The following is an 18,868-nucleotide window of genomic DNA, read 5'->3' on the forward strand; positions in this document are numbered from 1 at the left end:
AGCCTGTGGGCAAATACTCATGGGTTGCTTTTTAATAGAGTATGTTGTACTACATATCTGAGATTACATGATGTCCTTGATTGGATATTCAAGTTTCAACCATGGTTGTAGAAATTGTGTATCCAGCAAGAGTTACCAAGAGTCCTATCCTTCTGCTTCCTAAAAGTCTGTTAGTAGTAAGATATATATATATATATATATATGTGTGTGTGTGTGTGTCAGTTGTGAATTAATTATGTTCATCATGAGGATATTAAGAAGATTCAGTGTGTGGTTCGTTCTTGTTTCATTGGAGACTTAGTGTGTCTGCTCCATTATCAGGACTGTGGTTCTACCAGCTAGCAACATGTTCTTTAGAAATATCTTTCCTTGTTTCATAAAGGAATAGTTGTTTTCATAGATCTTGGGTAACACGCAAATTTTGTTAGTAGAGATGATGTGCATCTGTGTGAGAGCTGCAATAAGAGGAAGAATGTACGCAGGTGGAAAACAGAAACAACAACAAGACATAACAGAAAGCAACGCCCAATTGTCATTTCCATGATGGATCAACTGAGATGGTTTCCATGCGAGAGAGAGAGATAGGTAAACACAACATGCTCTGGAAGTTTTGGGCAGCTAAGACATAATTGAAGAACACCAATAAAACTAGGGAATGTCTCAAACAGGTGCCCTGGCTTATCCCCTAGCCATTATTATCTAGAATTTACCCAGCCTCCAACAGGAAAGACCATTTCAATTTTCCCTCTATATAAATTGAATGATCCTGGAATTATTTGTTATACGTCAGCCTTTACACAACTTTGGGTAAAGGGCGAGGGCAGTCATTGTCCTCCAATATTCTTGGGACTACTGGCATGAGCCATAAAATCCGCTCCTGGCACTTTACCACATATGTGCAAGGGTACATCGACCGAGACTAGGAATGAGCACAACGTTCGAATTCATCAGTTCTTAGATATTTTTTGAGTATATCATTTGCACCTACAGTCATCTCTACCTGATATATGTGCCTACTCCTATAGTAAAGGCTGTCTCGCTATCACTTGAAATCATTTCAATCTCTTTGAAAATAGAAAGCAATGAAGAATGTATCAAACCAAGTATGGGTACTGTTTTGAGGCCTTTTTCGAAAAATCTCAGAATCTGATGCCAAACTGCACAGTTCTCATCCTCTCTGAAGAGGAAAGAGTGCCAGGCAGGCTCTGAAATCCTCATGGGTCTCACAAGGACCTCATATCTGGACCTCAGATCACATCTGCTCAAGTCAGTCAACGTCCTCAGATACCTGTTGTCATCATAGATCCAGAAAGGCCTTCGCTCAACACATGAGTTTTCACCTACCAAGTGAAATCCCAGAGAGCTAGACTCCTGGGCCTTGACAAGGAAGTTCAAAATTGTGCAGGAGGCATGTAGCTCCTTCTGTCAAAGGTGGTGGGGAAACACAGTGACAGGATTGAAGAGCCTTTCCCCTCTGACACCATATGAGAAAAATAGAGGTCAAAACATTGCATTTGGTGGGTGTCACTGGCCCCAAATCGGGTAGCTGTGAATGTTCCCTGAAATTATGTACTTAATCTTTACAACAGAGATTTTGGTAAGAATAGAGAAAACATTCAAGTAAGCAAAATGACTTTGTTCCTATCTAGATAAGATTTTGTCAACATCCTAATTTGTGGTTTTGATTCTATGCTCTTCCTCTTAACCCTACTTTAGGATTCCTCCTCCTGTTTTTTTCTTCCATGTATGTTCCTCTCCATCTTACAGTGCCCAGTATTGAGCCTTCCAGTTGTCCTGCAATTGTCAATGCTCTGGAGGATTTTGTGATGTATGTCACATGACCACCAGCTCGTTCCATAATTCCTTGGACAACAAATTGGAACACACAAGCCAAGCTACATTTTGGTCCATATACATTTCCAGGTATCCCAAAGGACATTGACAGGGACAGGAGTTGTGTTCTGTGTTCCTGATTCCTGAACCTTCTCTTCTTATCACCTCTCATGTCATGTTTCTTCAAATGAACTCAAATCCACCCAGTTTCCAAGATGAAGGAAGGCATTGCATTTAATACCAAAAATATCCTTCGTTTTGTTTTGTTTTGTTTTGATTTTTCCGACAATGGACAACTAGATTTCTGGCTCAACATAATCCATAATCATTTATATAAAGAATAATTATGGTTCATTGTCAGCTCTGTTTGGGGCTGCGAAAACTTTATGGCAATTCACCTGAATTTTAGAGGGCAAGATTGCAAGTTTCCAATCTACTTACAAGGACGTGAAAACGCATGGGTTGCTCTCTTAGTATCCACGCCAGAGGATCAAGGATAGATGAAATTTGTGAGGGTTATTGTTCTGTGCTCTAGGGGTCTAGACTCCTAACACCCTATCATCTTCCTTTGGGTTCCACACCTGTCAGGGCAGAAAGAAGAGTTTAATTCTTTGAGCTTGAATGTCCATAAGGGAAGGAGCTGGGAGAAGGCTTTTCTTAGTACTTCTGGATATATTATTTAGAATTGGAAGCTTCAAGGGTAGCTACAAAAGAAAGTCACATAGTCCAATACCTTCACCCAACTAATGGTTTTCCAAATGCACATCAACATAATAATGGTATTTGCTAGTATCCTTGTCACTTGCTTGGTTTGGGACTACCTAGCTAAGTCCCCTACAATGCCAGGGCCATAACAAGTGTTCCACCAGCAAGAGGCAAGATGAAGCCTAAGTTGTTTAGCCATAAGAGGGACGTCAAATGATTCTCATCTCTAGAGGTACACAGTAGGTAAATATTTAGTCAGCCGAGACTGCAGCCTGCCTACAAACAAAAGACACCATGGGAAGCAGCGTCACTGCTTACCTGTCCTGCCAGAAGGGAAGCACCTCTCCAAGTTTTAGCCTGCAACATAATAAGTATGAAGGTTATCAGAAAAGGAAATGCGTCTAGGCAACCTTGACTTTCTAAAGTGTCCCGACCTTCAAGTCTGCCAGCCGTTCAGTATTTCCCAGAACCAACAATTGAATTCATTTCCTCCCTTCCAATCCCCTCAGATTTTAGCCACTGTGGCAAAAATTTCTCTTCTTCTGATGGCTTCCTCAAAAGCTGTCTATGAGAGCATCTTTGCCAGTGCCAGCAGACACAGTGTGGACGCCTCTCAGTGGGCAGCAAGGAAGTTCAACAAAGCAAAGAAGAGGCACTGCCTATAGCATTGCAGTATGGTCATTCTTAACTCCTCCTCGTTTCTCAAAGTCAAAACGAACAAGTTGCACAGAGGTGAAAGTCAGTAAGCCCTATGGTATCTTTGAGATTTCAGGGTGTCAAAGAAATTTATCCTCTGTGCATGGAATTCTTTCCTTGTTTATCCAACAGAGTGTTCCATAATTGACTTCAGATTTCGTCCCTGCCAGGCAACCTCATCTTGGAAGAAAGGGGAATCCAAAGGTGCCTTTTTGTCTACATGTTTGTTACCATGTCTCGATTCATGGAACTCAAGTCTTCCACTTGGAAGAGCGTTGGAATCATCTACTATGCTTCAGGTTAAATCTGATGAAAAGAAGATGTTTTATACGCACTAACTGACTAGCCTGTGGGCAAATACTCATGGGTTGCTTTTTAATAGAGTATGTTGTACTACATATCTGAGATTACATGATGTCCTTGATTGGATATTCAAGTTTCAACCATGGTTGTAGAAATTGTGTATCCAGCAAGAGTTACCAAGAGTCCTATCCTTCTGCTTCCTAAAAGTCTGTTAGTAGTAAGATATATATATATATATATATGTGTGTGTGTGTGTGTCAGTTGTGAATTAATTATGTTCATCATGAGGATATTAAGAAGATTCAGTGTGTGGTTCGTTCTTGTTTCATTGGAGACTTAGTGTGTCTGCTCCATTATCAGGACTGTGGTTCTACCAGCTAGCAACATGTTCTTTAGAAATATCTTTCCTTGTTTCATAAAGGAATAGTTGTTTTCATAGATCTTGGGTAACACGCAAATTTTGTTAGTAGAGATGATGTGCATCTGTGTGAGAGCTGCAATAAGAGGAAGAATGTACGCAGGTGGAAAACAGAAACAACAACAAGACATAACAGAAAGCAACGCCCAATTGTCATTTCCATGATGGATCAACTGAGATGGTTTCCATGCGAGAGAGAGAGATAGGTAAACACAACATGCTCTGGAAGTTTTGGGCAGCTAAGACATAATTGAAGAACACCAATAAAACTAGGGAATGTCTCAAACAGGTGCCCTGGCTTATCCCCTAGCCATTATTATCTAGAATTTACCCAGCCTCCAACAGGAAAGACCATTTCAATTTTCCCTCTATATAAATTGAATGATCCTGGAATTATTTGTTATACGTCAGCCTTTACACAACTTTGGGTAAAGGGCGAGGGCAGTCATTGTCCTCCAATATTCTTGGGACTACTGGCATGAGCCATAAAATCCGCTCCTGGCACTTTACCACATATGTGCAAGGGTACATCGACCGAGACTAGGAATGAGCACAACGTTCGAATTCATCAGTTCTTAGATATTTTTTGAGTATATCATTTGCACCTACAGTCATCTCTACCTGATATATGTGCCTACTCCTATAGTAAAGGCTGTCTCGCTATCACTTGAAATCATTTCAATCTCTTTGAAAATAGAAAGCAATGAAGAATGTATCAAACCAAGTATGGGTACTGTTTTGAGGCCTTTTTCGAAAAATCTCAGAATCTGATGCCAAACTGCACAGTTCTCATCCTCTCTGAAGAGGAAAGAGTGCCAGGCAGGCTCTGAAATCCTCATGGGTCTCACAAGGACCTCATATCTGGACCTCAGATCACATCTGCTCAAGTCAGTCAACGTCCTCAGATACCTGTTGTCATCATAGATCCAGAAAGGCCTTCGCTCAACACATGAGTTTTCACCTACCAAGTGAAATCCCAGAGAGCTAGACTCCTGGGCCTTGACAAGGAAGTTCAAAATTGTGCAGGAGGCATGTAGCTCCTTCTGTCAAAGGTGGTGGGGAAACACAGTGACAGGATTGAAGAGCCTTTCCCCTCTGACACCATATGAGAAAAATAGAGGTCAAAACATTGCATTTGGTGGGTGTCACTGGCCCCAAATCGGGTAGCTGTGAATGTTCCCTGAAATTATGTACTTAATCTTTACAACAGAGATTTTGGTAAGAATAGAGAAAACATTCAAGTAAGCAAAATGACTTTGTTCCTATCTAGATAAGATTTTGTCAACATCCTAATTTGTGGTTTTGATTCTATGCTCTTCCTCTTAACCCTACTTTAGGATTCCTCCTCCTGTTTTTTTCTTCCATGTATGTTCCTCTCCATCTTACAGTGCCCAGTATTGAGCCTTCCAGTTGTCCTGCAATTGTCAATGCTCTGGAGGATTTTGTGATGTATGTCACATGACCACCAGCTCGTTCCATAATTCCTTGGACAACAAATTGGAACACACAAGCCAAGCTACATTTTGGTCCATATACATTTCCAGGTATCCCAAAGGACATTGACAGGGACAGGAGTTGTGTTCTGTGTTCCTGATTCCTGAACCTTCTCTTCTTATCACCTCTCATGTCATGTTTCTTCAAATGAACTCAAATCCACCCAGTTTCCAAGATGAAGGAAGGCATTGCATTTAATACCAAAAATATCCTTCGTTTTGTTTTGTTTTGTTTTGATTTTTCCGACAATGGACAACTAGATTTCTGGCTCAACATAATCCATAATCATTTATATAAAGAATAATTATGGTTCATTGTCAGCTCTGTTTGGGGCTGCGAAAACTTTATGGCAATTCACCTGAATTTTAGAGGGCAAGATTGCAAGTTTCCAATCTACTTACAAGGACGTGAAAACGCATGGGTTGCTCTCTTAGTATCCACGCCAGAGGATCAAGGATAGATGAAATTTGTGAGGGTTATTGTTCTGTGCTCTAGGGGTCTAGACTCCTAACACCCTATCATCTTCCTTTGGGTTCCACACCTGTCAGGGCAGAAAGAAGAGTTTAATTCTTTGAGCTTGAATGTCCATAAGGGAAGGAGCTGGGAGAAGGCTTTTCTTAGTACTTCTGGATATATTATTTAGAATTGGAAGCTTCAAGGGTAGCTACAAAAGAAAGTCACATAGTCCAATACCTTCACCCAACTAATGGTTTTCCAAATGCACATCAACATAATAATGGTATTTGCTAGTATCCTTGTCACTTGCTTGGTTTGGGACTACCTAGCTAAGTCCCCTACAATGCCAGGGCCATAACAAGTGTTCCACCAGCAAGAGGCAAGATGAAGCCTAAGTTGTTTAGCCATAAGAGGGACGTCAAATGATTCTCATCTCTAGAGGTACACAGTAGGTAAATATTTAGTCAGCCGAGACTGCAGCCTGCCTACAAACAAAAGACACCATGGGAAGCAGCGTCACTGCTTACCTGTCCTGCCAGAAGGGAAGCACCTCTCCAAGTTTTAGCCTGCAACATAATAAGTATGAAGGTTATCAGAAAAGGAAATGCGTCTAGGCAACCTTGACTTTCTAAAGTGTCCCGACCTTCAAGTCTGCCAGCCGTTCAGTATTTCCCAGAACCAACAATTGAATTCATTTCCTCCCTTCCAATCCCCTCAGATTTTAGCCACTGTGGCAAAAATTTCTCTTCTTCTGATGGCTTCCTCAAAAGCTGTCTATGAGAGCATCTTTGCCAGTGCCAGCAGACACAGTGTGGACGCCTCTCAGTGGGCAGCAAGGAAGTTCAACAAAGCAAAGAAGAGGCACTGCCTATAGCATTGCAGTATGGTCATTCTTAACTCCTCCTCGTTTCTCAAAGTCAAAACGAACAAGTTGCACAGAGGTGAAAGTCAGTAAGCCCTATGGTATCTTTGAGATTTCAGGGTGTCAAAGAAATTTATCCTCTGTGCATGGAATTCTTTCCTTGTTTATCCAACAGAGTGTTCCATAATTGACTTCAGATTTCGTCCCTGCCAGGCAACCTCATCTTGGAAGAAAGGGGAATCCAAAGGTGCCTTTTTGTCTACATGTTTGTTACCATGTCTCGATTCATGGAACTCAAGTCTTCCACTTGGAAGAGCGTTGGAATCATCTACTATGCTTCAGGTTAAATCTGATGAAAAGAAGATGTTTTATACGCACTAACTGACTAGCCTGTGGGCAAATACTCATGGGTTGCTTTTTAATAGAGTATGTTGTACTACATATCTGAGATTACATGATGTCCTTGATTGGATATTCAAGTTTCAACCATGGTTGTAGAAATTGTGTATCCAGCAAGAGTTACCAAGAGTCCTATCCTTCTGCTTCCTAAAAGTCTGTTAGTAGTAAGATATATATATATATATATATGTGTGTGTGTGTGTGTCAGTTGTGAATTAATTATGTTCATCATGAGGATATTAAGAAGATTCAGTGTGTGGTTCGTTCTTGTTTCATTGGAGACTTAGTGTGTCTGCTCCATTATCAGGACTGTGGGTCTACCAGCTAGCAACATGTTCTTTAGAAATATCTTTCCTTGTTTCATAAAGGAATAGTTGTTTTCATAGATCTTGGGTAACACGCAAATTTTGTTAGTAGAGATGATGTGCATCTGTGTGAGAGCTGCAATAAGAGGAAGAATGTACGCAGGTGGAAAACAGAAACAACAACAAGACATAACAGAAAGCAACGCCCAATTGTCATTTCCATGATGGATCAACTGAGATGGTTTCCATGCGAGAGAGAGAGATAGGTAAACACAACATGCTCTGGAAGTTTTGGGCAGCTAAGACATAATTGAAGAACACCAATAAAACTAGGGAATGTCTCAAACAGGTGCCCTGGCTTATCCCCTAGCCATTATTATCTAGAATTTACCCAGCCTCCAACAGGAAAGACCATTTCAATTTTCCCTCTATATAAATTGAATGATCCTGGAATTATTTGTTATACGTCAGCCTTTACACAACTTTGGGTAAAGGGCGAGGGCAGTCATTGTCCTCCAATATTCTTGGGACTACTGGCATGAGCCATAAAATCCGCTCCTGGCACTTTACCACATATGTGCAAGGGTACATCGACCGAGACTAGGAATGAGCACAACGTTCGAATTCATCAGTTCTTAGATATTTTTTGAGTATATCATTTGCACCTACAGTCATCTCTACCTGATATATGTGCCTACTCCTATAGTAAAGGCTGTCTCGCTATCACTTGAAATCATTTCAATCTCTTTGAAAATAGAAAGCAATGAAGAATGTATCAAACCAAGTATGGGTACTGTTTTGAGGCCTTTTTCGAAAAATCTCAGAATCTGATGCCAAACTGCACAGTTCTCATCCTCTCTGAAGAGGAAAGAGTGCCAGGCAGGCTCTGAAATCCTCATGGGTCTCACAAGGACCTCATATCTGGACCTCAGATCACATCTGCTCAAGTCAGTCAACGTCCTCAGATACCTGTTGTCATCATAGATCCAGAAAGGCCTTCGCTCAACACATGAGTTTTCACCTACCAAGTGAAATCCCAGAGAGCTAGACTCCTGGGCCTTGACAAGGAAGTTCAAAATTGTGCAGGAGGCATGTAGCTCCTTCTGTCAAAGGTGGTGGGGAAACACAGTGACAGGATTGAAGAGCCTTTCCCCTCTGACACCATATGAGAAAAATAGAGGTCAAAACATTGCATTTGGTGGGTGTCACTGGCCCCAAATCGGGTAGCTGTGAATGTTCCCTGAAATTATGTACTTAATCTTTACAACAGAGATTTTGGTAAGAATAGAGAAAACATTCAAGTAAGCAAAATGACTTTGTTCCTATCTAGATAAGATTTTGTCAACATCCTAATTTGTGGTTTTGATTCTATGCTCTTCCTCTTAACCCTACTTTAGGATTCCTCCTCCTGTTTTTTTCTTCCATGTATGTTCCTCTCCATCTTACAGTGCCCAGTATTGAGCCTTCCAGTTGTCCTGCAATTGTCAATGCTCTGGAGGATTTTGTGATGTATGTCACATGACCACCAGCTCGTTCCATAATTCCTTGGACAACAAATTGGAACACACAAGCCAAGCTACATTTTGGTCCATATACATTTCCAGGTATCCCAAAGGACATTGACAGGGACAGGAGTTGTGTTCTGTGTTCCTGATTCCTGAACCTTCTCTTCTTATCACCTCTCATGTCATGTTTCTTCAAATGAACTCAAATCCACCCAGTTTCCAAGATGAAGGAAGGCATTGCATTTAATACCAAAAATATCCTTCGTTTTGTTTTGTTTTGTTTTGATTTTTCCGACAATGGACAACTAGATTTCTGGCTCAACATAATCCATAATCATTTATATAAAGAATAATTATGGTTCATTGTCAGCTCTGTTTGGGGCTGCGAAAACTTTATGGCAATTCACCTGAATTTTAGAGGGCAAGATTGCAAGTTTCCAATCTACTTACAAGGACGTGAAAACGCATGGGTTGCTCTCTTAGTATCCACGCCAGAGGATCAAGGATAGATGAAATTTGTGAGGGTTATTGTTCTGTGCTCTAGGGGTCTAGACTCCTAACACCCTATCATCTTCCTTTGGGTTCCACACCTGTCAGGGCAGAAAGAAGAGTTTAATTCTTTGAGCTTGAATGTCCATAAGGGAAGGAGCTGGGAGAAGGCTTTTCTTAGTATTTCTGGATATATTATTTAGAATTGGAAGCTTCAAGGGTAGCTACAAAAGAAAGTCACATATTCCAATAACTTCACCCAACTAATGGTTTTCCAAATGCACATCAACATACTAATGGTATTAGGTAGTATCCTTGTCACTTGCTTGGGTTGGGACTACCTAGCTAAGTCCCCTGCAATGCCAGGGCCATAACAAGTGTTCCACCAGCAAGAGGCAAGATGAGGCCTAGGTTGTTTAGCCATAAGAGGGACGTCAAATGATTCTCATCTCTAGAGGTACACAGTAGGTAAATATTTAGTCAGCCGAGACTGCAGCCTGCCTACAAACAAAAGACACCATGGGAAGCAGCGTCACTGCTTACCTGTCCTGCCAGAAGGGAAGCACCTCTCCAAGTTTTAGCCTGCAACATAATAAGTATGAAGGTTATTAGAAAAGGAAATGAGTCTAGGCAACCTTGACTTTCTAAAGTGTCCCGACCTTCAAGTCTGCCAGCCGTTCAGTATTTCCCAGAACCAACTATTGAATTCATTTCCTCCCTTCCAATCCCCTCAGATTTTAGCCACTGGGGCAAAAATTTCTCTTCTTCTGATGGCTTCCTCAAAAGCTGTCTGTGAGAGCATCTTTGCCAGTGCCAGCAGACACAGTGTGGACGCCTCTCAGTGTGCAGCAAGGAAGTTCAACAAAGCAAAGAAGAGGCACTGCCTATAGCATTGCAGTATGGTCATTCTTAACTCCTCCTCGTTTCTCAAAGTCAAAACGAACAAGTTGCACAGAGGTGAAAGTCAGTAAGCCCTATGGTATCTTTGAGATTTCAGGGTGTCATTGAAATTTATGCTCTGTGCATGGAATTCTTTCCTTGTTTATCCAACAGAGTATTCCATAATTGACTTTAGATTTCTTCCATGCCATGCAACCTCATCTTGGAAGAGAGGGGAATCCAAAGGTGCCTTTTTGTCTACATGTATGTTACCATGTCTCGATTCATGGAACTCAAGTCTTCCACTTGGAAGACCGTTGGAATCATCTACCATGCTTCAGGTTAAATCTGATGAAAAGAAGATGTTTTATACGCACTAACTGACTAGCCTGTGGGCAAATACTCATGGGTTGCTTTTTAATAGAGCATGTTGTACTACACATCTGAGATTACATGATGTCCTTGATTGGATATTCAAGTTTCAACCATGGTTGTAGAAATTGTGTATCCAGCAAGAGTTACCAAGAGTCCTATCCTCCTGCTTCCTAAAAGTCTGTTAGTAGTAAGATATATATATATATATATATATATATATATATATATATATATGTGTGTGTGTGTGTGTGTGTGTGTGTGTGTCAGTTCTGAATTAATTATGTTCATCATGAGGATATTAAGAAGATTCATTGTGTAGTTCATTCTTGTTTCATTGGAGTGTTAGCGTGTCTGCTCCATTATCAGGACTGTGGGTCTCTCAGCTAGCAACATGTTCTTTAGAAATATCTATAGCAAGATACATATATATATATATACATATATGTGTGTGTCAGTTCTGAATTAATTGTGTTCATCATGAGGATGTTAAGAAGATTCAGTGTGTGATTCTTTCTTGTTTCATTGGAGAGTTAGCACGTCTGATCCATTATCAGGATTGTGGGTCTACCAGCTAGCAACATGTTCTTTAGAAATATCTTTCCTTTGTTTTTTAAAGGAATAGTTGTTTTCATAGATCTTGGGTAACACGCAAATTTTGTTAGAATAGATGATTTGCATCTGTGTGAGAGCGGCAATCAGAGGATGAATGTACCCAGGAGGAAAACAGAAACAACAACAACAAATAACAGAAAGCAAAGCCCAATTGTCATTTCTCATGATGGATCAACTGAGATGGTTTCCATGCGAGAGAGAGAGATAGGTAAACACAACATGCTCTGGAAGATTTTGGCAGCTAAGACATAAATGATGAACACCAATAAAACTAGGGAATGTCTCAAACAGGTGCCCTGGCTTCTCACCTAGCCATTATTATCTAGAATTTACCCAGCCTCCAACAGGAAAGACCATTTCAATTTTCCCTCTATATAAATTGAATGATCCTGTAATTATTTGTTATAGGTCAGCCTTTACACAACTTTGGGTAAAGTGCGAGGGCAGTCATTGTCCTCCAATATGCTTGGGACTACTGGCATGAGCCCTAACCTCCCCTCCTGACACTTTACCACATATGTGCAAGGGTACATCCCCGGAGACTAGGAGTGAGCAGCCCGTTCGAATTCATCAGTTCTTACATATTTTTTGAGTACGTCATTTGCACCTACAGTCATCTCTACCTGATATATGTGCCTACTCCTATAGTAAAGGTTGTCTCCCTATCACTTGGAATCATTGCTATCTCTTTGAAAATAGAAAGCAATGAAGATTGTATCAAACCAAGTATGGGTACTGTTATGAGGCCTTTTTCGAAAAATCTCAGAATCTGATGCCATACTGCATAGTTCTCATCCTCTCTGAAGAGGGAAGAGTGCAAGGCAGGCTCTGAAATCCTCATGGGTCTCACGAGGACCTCATATCTGGACCTCAGATCGCATCTGTTCAAGTCAGTCAACGTCCTCAGAGACCTGTTGTCATCATAGATCCAGAAAGGCCTTCGCTCAACAGATGAGTTTTCACCTACCAAGTGAAACCCCAGAGAGCTAGACTCCCGGGCCTTGACAAGGAAGTTCAAAACTGTACAGGAGGCATGTAGCTCATTCGGTCAAAGGTTCTGGGGAAACACAGAGGACAGGATTAAAGAGCCTTTCCCCTTTGACACCATATGAGAAAAATAGAGGTCAACACATTGCCTCTGGTGGGTGTCACTGGCCCCAAATCGGGTACCTGTGAATGTTCCCTGAACTTATGTATTTAATCTTTACAACAAAGATTTGGTAAGAATAGAGAAAACATTCAAGAAAGCAAAATGACTTTTTTTCCTATCTAGATAAGATTTTTTCAACATCCTTATTTGCGGTTTTGATTCTATGCTCTTCATGTTAACCCGCCTATACACTTCCTACTCCTGTTCCCTGTCTTCCATGTATGTTCCTCTCCATCTTACAGTGCCCAGTATTGAGCCTTCCAGTTGTCCTGCAATTGTCAATGCTCTGGAGGATTTTGTGATGTATGTCACATGACCACTAGCTCGTTCCATATTTCCTTGGACAACAAATTGGAACACACAAGCCAAGCTACATTTTGGTCCATATATACATTTCCAGGTATCCCACAGGACATTGACAGGGACAGGAGTTGGGTTCTGTGTGCCTGATTCCTGAACCTTCTCTTCTTATCACCTCTCATGTCATGTTTCTTCAAATGAACTCAACACCACCCAGTTTCCAAGATGAAGGAAGGCATTGCATTTAATACCAAAAATATTCTTAGTTTTGTTTTGTTTTGTTCTGACAATGGACAACTAGATTTCTGGCTCAACATAATCCATAATCATTTATAAAAAGAATAAATATGGTTCATTGTCAGCTCTGTTTGGGTTTTCGAAAACTTTATGGCAATTCACCTGAATTTTAGAGGGCAAGATTGCATGTTTCCATGCTACTTAAAAGGAAGTGAAAACGCATGGGTGGCTCTCTTAGTATCCACGCCAGAGGATCAAGGATAGATGAAATTTGTGAGGGTTATTGTTCTGTGCTCTAGGGGTCTAGACTCCTAACACCCTATCATCTTCCTTTGGGTTCCACACCTGTCAGGGCAGAAATAAAAGTTTAATTCTTTGAGCATGAATGTCGATAAGGGAAGGAGCTGGGAGAAAGCTTTTCTTAGTACTTCTGGATATATTTTTTAGAATTGGAAGCTTCAATGGTAGCTTCAAAAGAAAGTCAAATATGCCAATAACTTTACCCAACTGTTGGTTTTCCAAATGCACCTCAAAATACTAATGGTATTAGGTAATATCCTTGTCACTTGCTTGGGTTGGAACTACCTAGCTAAGTCCCCTACAATGCCAGGGCCATAGCAAGTGTTCCACCATCAAGAGGCAAGACGAAGCCTAGGTTGTTTAGCCATGAGAGGGACGTTAAATAATTCTCATCTCTTGTGGTACACAGTAGGTAAATATTTCGTCAGGCGAGAATGCAGCCTGCCTACAAACAAAAGACACAATGGGAAGCAGCGTCACTTACCTGTCCTGCCAGAAGGGAAGCACCTCTCCAAGTTTTAGCCTACAACATAATAAGTATAAAGGTTATCAGAAAAGGAAATGCGTCTAGGCAACCTTGACTTTCTAAAGTGTCCCGACCTTCAAGTCTGCCAGCAGTTCAGTCTTTCCCAGAACCAACTATTGAATTCATTTCCTCCCTTCCAATCCCCTCAGATTTTAGCCACTGTGGCAAGGATTTCTCTTCTTCTGATGACTTCCTCAGAAGCTGTCTGTGAGAGCATCTTTGCCAGTGCCAGCAGACACAGTGTGGACGCCTCTCAGTGGGCAGCAGGGAAGTTGGACAAAGCAAAGAAGAGGCACTGCCTATAGCATTGCAGTATGGTCATTCTTTTTTTTTTTTTTTTTTCAATGCTGTTTATTCAGGAACATTGAAGAATCCTCGGGCCCTGGGGAAAGTCAGCCCACAGCTTAAATAGCCTCTGGGTAGCCAACCCAGGCGTGCCACGGGGGCAATGCAGATAGGTCCACATACATGGAAGCAAGCCAGATCCTCGGCCTTAGCCAAATGTGGAGTTGTTCGTGACAGAGAGCACTCACCATCAGGAAGGTGAAAGGCGGAAACCAGCTCCATCTTTAAGGCATAGCATTCCGCAGCTCTCTACAGTTCCCCCTTTTTGTTTTAGACGCATCAGGCAAGAGTAGAGGTCTGATCTCTGATATTAGAAATAAATTGGGACTTTGTACAGATGTTCATTTAGGTGTCATCCACCCAAAGAGCATCAGACCCGTCCGATACCTTTTTCTCAGAGGCGGGACCTGGGGCATCAACCTGCATCCAATCAGACATGCTCTTCTCTGGGTCCAAAGCGGCTGACCCTGAGTGCAGTGCTTAGCCTCGCATCCTGAGCTTATCATTTTAGCTTTTTATGGTATCCAACCATGCTTGGGGGAATGTCCTGCTTCATGGCTGTAAAGGCCTGAATGATCATGGCTGCATCACACTGTTGTGAGACTCTAATCTTGCATATATACCACAGGCAAACCAAGGAGACCAACACCAGAAGGCCTGCTAACACTCTCATGCCCGCCCATTCCTTCAGATGGTTCATTGCTGCAGCAATCCATGTTGATAATCCTGTGGCTAGTCGTGCGACCACTCTGGTAGAATTTACTGTGACAATGGCCACTCTCAGCTGCTCCATCGTAGTATCGAATTCTCCAGTCCAATTATCTAAAATATAGCTCGACAATTGTTTAGACAGATTTGCAGCACAGGAAAAATTCTCATGTTGTATGCTAGTGACACAAAGTCCAGCATACTTTCATTGACAGCCAGGTTGAGCCAGGTTGATGCCATAGGGTATCTATTTGCTCCTACAAGAGGTCAATCCTCTGATTGAACACCATCAAGCTTCCTTTTAGTTGAGCATTAATTCCTTTATGTACAACAAAGGCATGAGCTACATTGGCTTAATGATTATTCAGGGTCTGAACTGACAGACTACAATAAGAAAGGAGAGGAGATCCTCCCCTATTAGTGGACTTGGGGAGTGGCATGCAAGCAGAGGGAGGAGGGAGGTTGGGATTGGGAGGAGAGGAGGGAGGGGCTAATGGGGTGATGCAGAATGAATAAAGTGTAATTGATGAAAAATTTAAGAAAAAAGGAAAAAAATAATTTAATAACCTTAAATGAATTTCAAAATTGGAGGAAAACATGGAGTTAGTCAATTGGCATGGAGCACGTCTCGCCCCTGGGGGCAATGGTCTCCTGAACTTACTCAGACCTCGGACACCACCACTGCTAGTTCTAGAACTGACGCAGGATGTTCCAACGAGGGGTTAAGGCTTCTCATAATATTTCCTATAAGCCCACACCTGTTTGTCTATATCCCCCAGTTTTATTCATTATTAGCCAGATAGAGTCAAGTAATTGTGGTAATGATACTTGCTTTTTTGCCCAATGCTGGAATGCTAGTAAATTTAGGTATGCCCTGGTTACTCGCATGCCTCGCTGGGTGCCTGTGCCCATTGATGCCCCTCACGCTATGACTCTCTTCAGACAGAAAAGGGATCTTGGAACTACAGCCACCATTGTTACTACCATCTCATTGACAGCTGTTGGAGCTACCACCAGGGCATTAGCCATGAGTCATACTGTACAGTATGGTCATTCTTAACTCCTGGTTTCTCAAAGTCAAAATGAACAAGTTGCACAGAGGTGAAAGTCAGTAAGCCCTATGGTATCTTTGAGATTTCAGGGTGTCATTGAAATTTGTCCTCTGTGCATGGAATTCTCTCATGTTTATCCAACAGAGTGTTCCATAATTGACTTTAGATTTCTTCCCTGCCATGCAACCTCATCTTGGAAGAGAAGGGATTCCAAAGGTGGCACATGATCACTAGCTCGTTCCATAATTCCTTGGACAACAAATTTGAACACACAAGCCAAGCTACATTTTGGTCCATATACATCACCAGGTATCCCACAGGACATTGACAGGGACAGGAGTTGGGTTCTGTGTTCCTGATTCCTGAACCTTCTCTTCTTATCACCTCTCATGTCATGTTTCTTCAAATGAACTCAAATCCACCCAGTTTCCAAGATGAAGGAAGGCATTGCATTTAATACCAAAAATATTCTTCGTTTTGTTTTGTTTTGTTTTGATTTTTCCGACAATGGACAACTAGATTTCTGGCTCAACATAATCCATAATCATTTATATAAAGAATAATTATGGTTCATTGTCAGCTCTGTTTGGGGCTGCGAAAACTTTATGGCAATTCACCTGAATTTTAGAGGGCAAGATTGCAAGTTTCCATGCTACTTACAAGGACGTGAAAACGCATGGGTTGCTCTCTTAGTATCCACGCCAGAGGATCAAGGATAGATGAAATTTGTGAGGGTTATTGTTCTGTCCTCTAGGGGTCTAGACTCCTAACACCCTATCATCTTCCTTTGGGTTCCACACCTGTCAGGGCAGAAAGAAGAGTTTAATTCTTTGAGCTTGAATGTCCATAAGGGAAGGAGCTGGGAGAAGGCTTTTCTTAGTACTTCTGGATATATTATTTAGAATTGGAATCTTCAAGGGTAGCTACAAAAGAAAGTCACATAGTCCAATAACTTCACCCAACTAATGGTTTTCCAAATGCACATCAACATACTAATGGTATTAGGTAGTATCCTTGTCACTTGCTTGGGTTGGGACTACCTAGCTAAGTCCCCTACAATGCCAGGGCCATAACAAGTGTTCCACCAGCAAGAGGCAAGATGAAGCCTAGGTTGTTTAGCCATAAGAGGGAAGTCAAATGATTCTCATCTCTAGAGGTATACAGTAGGTAAATATTTAGTCAGCCGAGACTGCAGCCTGCCTACAAACAAAAGACACCATGGGAAGCAGCGTCACTGCTTACTGCCAGAGGGGAAGCACCTCTCCAAGTTTTAGCCAGCAACATAATAAGTATGAAGTTTATCAGAAAAGGAAATGCGTCTAGGCAACCTTGACTTTCTAAAGTGTCCGAACCTTCAAGTTTGCCAGCCGTTCATTATTTCCCAGAACCAACTATTGAATTCATTTCCTCCCTTCCAATCCCCTCAGATTTTAGCCACTGGGGCAAAAATTTCTCTTTTTCTGATGGCTTCCTCAAAAGCTGTCTGTGAGAGCATCTTTGCCAGTGCCAGCAGACACAGTGTGGATGCCTCTCAGTGGGCAGCAAGGAAGTTCAACAAAGCAAAGAAGAGGCACTGCCTATAGCATTGCAGTATGGTCATTCTTAACTCCTCCTCGTTTCTCAAAGTCAAAACGAACAAGTTGCACAGAGGTGAAAGTCAGTAAGCCCTATGGTATCTTTGAGATTTCAGGGTGTCATTGAAATTTATCTTCTGTGCATGGAATTCTTTCCTTGTTTATCCAACAGAGTATTCCATAATTGACTTTAGATTTCTTCCATGCCATGCAACCTGATCTTGGAAGAAAGGGGAACCCAAAGGTGCCTTTTTGTCTACATGTATGTTACCATGTCTCGATTCATGGAACTCAAGTCTTCCACTTGGAAGAGCGTTGGAATCATCTACCATGCTTCAGGTTAAATCTGATGAAAAGAAGATGTTTTATACGCACTTACTGACTAGCCTGTGGGCAAATACTCATGGGTTGCTTTTTAATAGAGTATGTTGTACTACATATCTGAGATTACATGATGTCCTTGATTGGATATTCAAGTTTCAACCATGGTTGTAGAAATTGTGTATCCAGCAAGAGTTACCAAGAGTCCTATCCTCCTGCTTCCTAAAAGTCTGTTAGTAGTAAGATATATATATATATATATATATATATATATATATATATATATATCTGTGTGTGTGTGTGTGTCAGTTCTGAATTAATTATGTTCATCATGAGGATATTAAGAAGATTCAGTGTGTGGTTCGTTCTTGTTTCAGTGGAGAGTTAGCATGTCTGCTCCCTTATCAGGACTGTGGGTCTACCAGCTAGCAACATGTTCTTTAGAAATATCTTTCCTTGTTTTTTAAAGGAATAGTTGTTTTCATAGATCTTGGGTAACACCAAATTTTGTTAGAAGAAATGTTGTGCATCTATGTGAGAGCTGCAATAAGAGGAAGAATGTACGCAGATGGAAAACAGAAACAACAACAAGAAATATCAGAAAGCAAAGCCCAATTGTCATTTCCATGATGGATCAACTGAGATGGTTTCCATGCGAGAGAGAGAGATAGGTAAACACAACATGCTCTGGAAGATTTTGGCAGCTAAGACATAATTGAAGAACATCAATAAAACTAGGGAATGTCTCAAACAGGTGCCCTGGCTTATCACCTAGCCATTATTATCTAGAATTTACCCAGTCTCCAACAGGAAAGACCATTTCAATTTTCCCTCTATATAAATTGAATGATCCTGGAATTATTTGTTATACGTCAGCCTTTACACAACTTTGGGTAAAGAGCGAGGGCAGTCATTGTCCTCCAATATTCTTGGGACTACTGGCATGAGCCATAAAATCCGCTCCTGACACTTTACCACATATGTGCAAGGGTACATCGACCGAGACTAGGAATGAGCACCACGT

The 18,868-nt window shown here is 41.3% G+C and overlaps 1 long non-coding RNA gene and 4 other non-coding genes across 5 annotated transcripts in view; all 5 read right to left on the reverse strand.

The window, feature by feature from the left end:
* LOC132647037 (uncharacterized) overlaps window positions 1–18,868 on the reverse strand; it is a 178,160-nt gene that overhangs the window by 81,960 nt on the left and 77,332 nt on the right. The window lies entirely within an intron of this gene.
* LOC132647697 (small nucleolar RNA SNORD109A) lies at window positions 1,243–1,307 on the reverse strand. Its single transcript, XR_009586043.1, has one exon. It is a non-coding gene; the product is annotated as a small nucleolar RNA SNORD109A (small nucleolar RNA).
* LOC132647699 (small nucleolar RNA SNORD109A) lies at window positions 4,819–4,883 on the reverse strand. The gene has a single exon (XR_009586044.1). It is a non-coding gene; the product is annotated as a small nucleolar RNA SNORD109A (small nucleolar RNA).
* LOC132647700 (small nucleolar RNA SNORD109A) lies at window positions 8,395–8,459 on the reverse strand. Its single transcript, XR_009586045.1, has one exon. It is a non-coding gene; the product is annotated as a small nucleolar RNA SNORD109A (small nucleolar RNA).
* Window positions 12,197–12,261, reverse strand: LOC132647805 (small nucleolar RNA SNORD109A). Its single transcript, XR_009586147.1, has one exon. It is a non-coding gene; the product is annotated as a small nucleolar RNA SNORD109A (small nucleolar RNA).

The sequence above is a fragment of the Meriones unguiculatus genome, chromosome 14, assembly GCF_030254825.1.
Source record: "Meriones unguiculatus strain TT.TT164.6M chromosome 14, Bangor_MerUng_6.1, whole genome shotgun sequence".
Taxonomy (NCBI): domain Eukaryota; kingdom Metazoa; phylum Chordata; class Mammalia; order Rodentia; family Muridae; genus Meriones; species Meriones unguiculatus.